We start from the raw sequence: 7363 nt of genomic DNA on the forward strand, positions 1-7363 counted from the left end.
CGTGGACTGTGGTCTGACGACCCTGGAGCCTGCTCACAAGTGGGGGAAGAAAGTGAAAATGACCCTTGGAAAAGACACCGGAAGTGAAGCTAGATGAAATTGGATCCAAATCCCAACTCTGACATCTCCTTTGATGTAGCCTTAAGCAAATCATTTACATTCTAAGCAAATTTCCCTTTCAATCAAATGAATATGAAATGAAATCTCCTGGTTGATGAAAAGATAACGATTCTTTCCCTAAAGACAGCTGCTATAATAATCAAAGGAAAGAATGGACAAGCCATCTGTTTTTAAAACACAAAGGATATCATAAAATTATTGTTGATATCTGCCTCTTCCTTCCTTAGGCATGTATTTGCTGTGACCTGTTAGTCTATCTCAGTTTGTTCAAAGTGGTTCAAATGGTTGATAATAGTTAGAACCTGGGCCCAAGCCACAGAAGTTCACCTTAAAGACTCTCACATATGGTAGCATGGTGAATGCTTTCTCTCATTTGTGCCTCAGAATGGCTTTTTGGGATCAGCAGAGTAGTATTGTTCCCTGTTTACAGGCAGGAAAGCAAGTGTTGTCAAAGCAGTTGTTATGATTTGCATAAGGAAACACTACTTCGTCTTTGGATTCAGGGTCAAGTAGGGTCTGAACACAACAAACTAAACCTGGAAATCAGGTTTAGTGTATTAGTGTGGAAATACTCTCCATCTTTAAGTATGGCTAGATAACTCAACCTCCTCATCTTAATCCTGCCATCAGGCATTTACTCTCATGCTGAGTCACATCATGATTTAATGGTGCAGTGGGTATGCATTTTTTCTACTATGCTATAAGTTCTTGATGACAAGTATTACCAGCTTACACTCTCCTTGGCTGTCATATGGTATATTATAGCAGGAAACCAGGAACCCCAGAATCATGTTCAACCTTTTTGTGTGTGATTACTCAGGGAAGATGATGGCCATAAAATGGAGCACAGATAACACTGAGTTTTGGCCCCAATTCCTGTGTAAGCAAACAAACAGAACTGGATGAAACTGTATAAAAAAAAAAACAAAACTTTTCCCCCAAGGTAGTTAAACTTCACTAATTTAAAGAGCTCAGAACAAAACAAAATGGTCCATGAGATCATGGGGCTTTCTTTCCTCTTGCTCATACTCCATGCCAAACTCACCTTGGGAATTCAGAGAAAACCAATTCAGCTGACCCCAGAGTAGCAGCATGAGAGCGGCCTGTTTGGCTACAGTTAGACTCAGTTATTCTGGGAGAGCTTAGAATGTGTTCTGGAAGAGAGAAATGTTTGATTTTCTAATGCGTGGGAGAAGGCCTTTGGTCATTATTGCCTTGTAGAAGAAAGAAGGAGAAGAAAGAAATCCCACCCATGTGCACTTACTTTTTAACCCACCTGAAAATTGTGCCCATGGAAGACAGATCAAATGATATCCAGAATAAAATCAATCAAATAAGGCCATGAACTTTCTCAATGTCTGAAACCTTGTTTCCCATTTCTTTTTTTTAAAATTTATTTGTTTTTTGTTTATGATACATAACCACATACAAACACAAATATTTTTATCCTATGATCATTCTGTTCTTGTTATATAATCAATAACTCACACTATCAACACATAATTGTATATTAATCATCATGACATTTCTTAGAACATCTGCATCAATTCAGAAAAAGCAATAAAAAAGACAGAAAAAAATTCATATATACCATACCCTTTACCCCTCCCCTTCACCGATCACCAGCATTTCAATCTACTAAATTTACCTTAACATTTGTTTCCCCTATTATTTATTTATTTTTAATCCATGTTTTATTTGTCCATCGATAAGGTAGACAAAAGGAACATCAGACACAAGGCTCTCACAACCACACAGTCACACTGTAACAGCCATATCATCACACAATTATCTTCAAGAAACATGGCCACCAGAGAACAGCTCCACATTTTCAGGCAGTTCCCTCCAGCCTCTCCATTACATCTTGACTAACAAGGTAATACCTATTTAATGTGTAAGAATACCCTCCAGGATGACCTCTTGACTCTGTATGGAATCTCTTAGCCACTGACACTTTATTTTGTCTCATTTCACTCTTCCCTCTTTTGGTCAAGAAGATTTTCTCAATCCCTTGATGCTGAATTCCAGCTCATTCTAGGATTTCTCCCACATTGCCAGGAAGGTCCACACCCCTGGGAGTCATGTCCCATGTAGAGAGGGAGAGGGCAGTGAGTTTGCTTGCTGTGTTGGCCGAAGAGAGATGCCACATCGAGCAACAGAAGCAGTTCTCTTGGGGGTGACATTTAGGCTTATTTTTTTTTCAAGTTGGAAAAAAAATTTATTTTTTCATCAAGTTACAGAATGCATATGATAGTATAGAGCAGAGATAGAAAGATAATTCAAGCTCTGAAGTTTTTTCTGATCAACATCCAATCTTAGCCAACAAACGTACAAAAAAGAAAAAATCAGTTTTATATATGCAAACCGTAAAATTCCAACAAAATCTACTAATGAAAAAAAATCAGTTATTGTGGTATTCTGAGAAAGAAAGAGTTGGTTTTGAATCTGGATCCAACTATGTAGATGTTTCTAGGCAAGTTACTTAACCTCCCTAAGCAGTAATATTCCTAAAAGTAAAAAAGAATATGGTGGTATCTACTTCCTAGGCATCAATTTCACTGAAAATGAAATGAGTTTTTGTATAACGCAACAACTGGTCTATCACTTGGTACTGGGCAAGTGATCAATGAACATCATTAGGTGCAGTGTTTTTCTGTACCATTATAGCCCATATTCACTATTTATTAGGCTTAATTTTAAGTAGGCTTAGCCTATTCTTTGCAGGAGTAAGTTTCATATGAACAAACCCCAAGACTGGAGGCTCGGCCTATTGCTTTGGCTGTCCCCACTGCCTATGACAATATCAAGAATTCTCCACTTGGGGATGTTGAATTTCCCCCCTTTTTCACCCTAGGGGACTCTGCAAATGCTTCCCTATTCACAGTTCAAATTGCTCTGGGATTTATCTGGGCATCACTCTGGACAAAGCTACAAAATCTCATGTCCTATGCAAGGTTCCAAGTACTATGGTGCTCGTATAGCTGTCCACATAAGTTATATTAGGAAATGCACTAGTCAAAATATAAATTCTGTACCAAATAAACATTTTTTGCTTGTCTCACACATAGGTTAAAGTTTTAAAATATTAATTAGCATCTATTTTCAACACCCTGCATTATTGACATTCCTTGTTCTTCCTCATACAGAAACATTTTTAAATTTGCACATTTAGTCACTATCATTATACACTCTAGACATTCCTAGGTTATACCATCTCAGTCTTTATTGTCTATCTTTCTTTCTGATTTCATTCATGCCCCCAGCCCTCCTCCCTCTACAATTCTCACATTCAGCTTCATTCAGTGTTCTCACATAATTGTATTACAGTTAGGTAGTATCGTGCTATCCATTTCTGAATTTTTACAATCAGTCCTGTTGCACTATCTGTATCCCTTCAGCTCCAATTAGCCAATATCTACCATATTTCTATCTCTTGATGGTCTCTGTTACCAACTGAAATTCTCCAAGTTCATTCGCTAATGTCAGTTCATATCAGTGAGACCATACAGTATTTGTCCTTTTCTTTCTAGCTGATCTCACTCAGCATAATGTCCTTAAGGTCCATCCATGTTGCTACATGCTTCATGATTTTATTCTGTCTTACAGCTGCATAATATCCCATTGTATGTACATACCACAGCTTGCTTAGCCACTTCTCTGTTGATGGACATTTTGGCTGTTTCCATCTCTTGGCAATTGTAAATAATGCTGCTATAAACATTGGTGTGCAAATGTCCGTTTGTGTCCTTGCCCTCATGTCCTCTGAGTAGATACTTAACAATGGCATTGACAGGTCATATGGCAATTCTATATTTACCTTCCTGAGGAACCTCCAAACTACCTTCCACAGCGATTATACCATTTGACATTCCAACCAACAGTGGATAAGTGTGCCTCTTTCTCCACATCCTCTCCAGCACTTGTCATTTTCTGTTTTATTGATAATGACCATTCTGGTGGGTGTGAGATGATATCTCAATGTGGTTTTGATTTTCATTTCTCTATTAGCCAGGGAAGTTGAGCATCTTTTCATGTGCCTTTTGGACATTTGTATTTCTTCTTCTGAGAAGTGTCTGTTCAAGTCTTTTGCTCATTGGGTAATTGGGTCATCTGTCTTTTTTATTGTTGAGTTGAACAATCTCTTTTTATATTCTGGACACTAGACCTTTATCTAATATATCAGTTTCAAATATTGTCTCCCATTGTGTAGGCTGTCTTTTTACTTTCTTGATGAAGTTCTTTGAAGCACAAAAGTGTTTAATTTTGATGAGTTCCCATTTCTTTCTTTCTTTCTTTAATGCTCTTGCTTTCGGTGTAAGGTCTAGGAAACCATCTCCTAGTATAAGATTTATGAGATAGTTCCCTATATTTTCTTCTAACAACTTTATGGTCTTAGATCTAATGTTTAGGTCTTTGATCCATTTGGAGTTAATTTTTGTATAGGGTTAGAGATATGGATCCTCTTTTATTCTTTTGCATATGGATATCCAGTTCTCTAGGCATCATTTATTGAAGAGACTAGTTCTGAACCAGGTGAGTTAGCTTGAATGCCTTATCAAAGATCAATTGTCCATAGATGAGAGGGTCTATATCTAACACTCTATTCGATTCCATTGGTCAGTATATCTATCTTTATGCCAGTACCATGCTGTTTTGACCACTGTAGCTTCATAATACACCTTAAAGTCAGGTAGCATGAGAATTCATTTTTTTCCCTCAGGATACTTTTAGCTAATCGGGGCACCCTTCTCTTCCAGATAAATTTGGTTATTGGTTTTTCTATTTCTGAAAAGTACGTTTTTCAGATTTTAATTGGTATTGCCCTGAATTTGTAAATCAATTTAGGTAGAATTGACATCTTAACTATATTTAGTCTTCTAATCCATGAACACAGTATGCCCCTCCATTTATTTAGGTCTTCTGTGATTTCTTTTAACAATTTCTTATAGTATTCTTGGTATAGGTCTTTTTGTCTCTTTAGTTAAATTTATTCCCAAATATTTTATTCTTTTGGTTGCAATTGTAAATGGAATTTTTTTCTTGATTTCCCCCTCAGATTGTTCATTACTAGTGTATAGAAACAGTAGGGATTTCTGAGTGTTGATCTTGTAACGTGCCACTTTACTGTACTTATTTATTAGCTCTAGTAGTTTTGTGTGGATTTTTCAGGGTTTTCGACATATAGCATCATGTCATCTGCAAACAGTGAGAGTTTTACTTCTTCCTTTCCAATTTTGATGCCTTGTATTTCTTTTTCTTGTCTACATGCTCTGGCTAGAACTTCCAACACAATGTTGAATAATAGTGGTGATAGTGGACATTCTTGTCTTGTTCCTGATCTTAGGGGGGATTTTTTCAGTTTTTCCCAATTGAGGATGATGATAGCTGTGGGGTTTTCATTTATTCCCTTTATCATTATGAGGAAGTTCCCTTCTATTCCTATCCTTTGAAGTGTTTTCAACAGAAAAGGATTTTGAATTTTGTCAAAAGCCTTTTCTGCATCAATTGAGATGATCATGTGGTTTTTCTGCTTTGATTTTTTGCTATGGTGTATTACATTAATTGATTTTCTTATGTTGAACCATCCTTGCATATCTGGGATGAATCTTACTTGGTCATGGTGTATAATTCTTTTAATGTGTTGCTGTATTCGATTTGCTAGAATTTTATTGAGGATTTTTGCATCTATATTCATTAGAGAAATTGGTCTGTAGTTTTCTTTTCTTGTAATGTCTTTGTCTGGCTTTGGTATGAGGGTGATATTGGCTTCATAGAATGAGTTAGGTAGCTTTCCCTCCTCTTCAATTTTTTTGAAGAGTTTGAGCAGCATTGGAACTAATTCTTTCATGAATGTTTGGTAGAATTCACGTGTGAAGCCATCTGGTCCTGGGCTTGACTTTTTGGGGAGCTTCTTAATGACTGATTCAATTTCTTTACTTGTGATTGGTCTGTTGAGGTCGTCTATTTTTTTTTTTTTTTTTTTTTTAGTTAATGTTGGTTGTTCATGCCTTTCTAGAAAGTTGTCCATTTCATCTACGTTGTCTAGTTTATTAGCATAAAGTTGTTCATAGTATCCTGTCATTACTTCCTTTATTTCTGTGGGGTCACTGGTTATATCCTCTCTTCCTTTTCTGATCTTATGTATTTGCATCCACTTTTTTCTTCTTTTTGTCAATCTTGCTAAAGCCCCATCAATCTTATTGATTTTTCTCATAGAACGAACTTCTGGTTTGTTGATTTTCTCAATTGTTTTCATGTTCTCAAGTTCATTTATTTCTATTCTAATCTTCATTATTTCTTTCCTTTTGCTTGCTTTGGGACTAGTTTGCTGTTCTTTCTCTAGTTCTTCCAAGTGGACAGTTAATTCCTCAATTTTTGCCCTTTCTTCTTTTTTGATATAGACATTTAGGGCAATAAATTTCCCTCTTAGCACTGCCTTTCTGCATCCCATAAATTTTGATATGTTGTGCTTTCATTTTCATTTGCCTCGAGATATTTACTGATTTCCCTTGTAATTTCTTTCTTGATTCACTTATTGTTTAAGAGTGTGTTGTTGAGCCTCTAGATATTTGTGAATTTTCTGGCACTCTACCTATTAATAATTTGCAGCTTCATTCCTTTATGATCTGATAAAGTGTTTTGTATTATTTCAATCTTTTTAAATTTATTGAGACTTGCTTTGTGACCCAACATATGGTCTAAATTTGAGAATGATACATAAGCACATGAGAAAAAGGTGTATCCTGCTGTTGTGGAGTGTAATGCTTTATAAATGTTTGTTAAGTCTGGCTCATTCATTGTATTACTCAAATTCTCTGTTTGCTTATTGATCTTCTGTCTAGATGTTCTGTCCACTGATGAGAGTGGGGAATTGAACTCTGCAACTCTTATGGTAGATGTGTCTATTTCTTTTTTCAGTGTTTGCCTCATGTATTTTGGAGCATTCTGGCTCGGCGCATAAATACTTATGATTGTTACATCTTCTTCTTGAATTGTTCCTTTTATTAATACATAATGTCCTTCTTTGTCTCTTTTAACTGTTTTACATTTGACATCTAATTTGTTAGTTAGGAGTATAGCTACTCCTGCTCTTTTCTGTTTGTTATTTGCATGGAATATCTTTTCCCAACCTTTCACTTTCAACCTATGTTTATACTTGGGTCTAAGATGGATTTCCTGTAAACAGCATATTAATGGGTCCTGTTTTTTAATCCATTGTTCCAGTCTATGTCTTTTGATTGTG

Source organism: Tamandua tetradactyla, chromosome 2, assembly GCF_023851605.1.
Source record: "Tamandua tetradactyla isolate mTamTet1 chromosome 2, mTamTet1.pri, whole genome shotgun sequence".
Taxonomy (NCBI): Eukaryota; Metazoa; Chordata; class Mammalia; order Pilosa; family Myrmecophagidae; genus Tamandua; species Tamandua tetradactyla.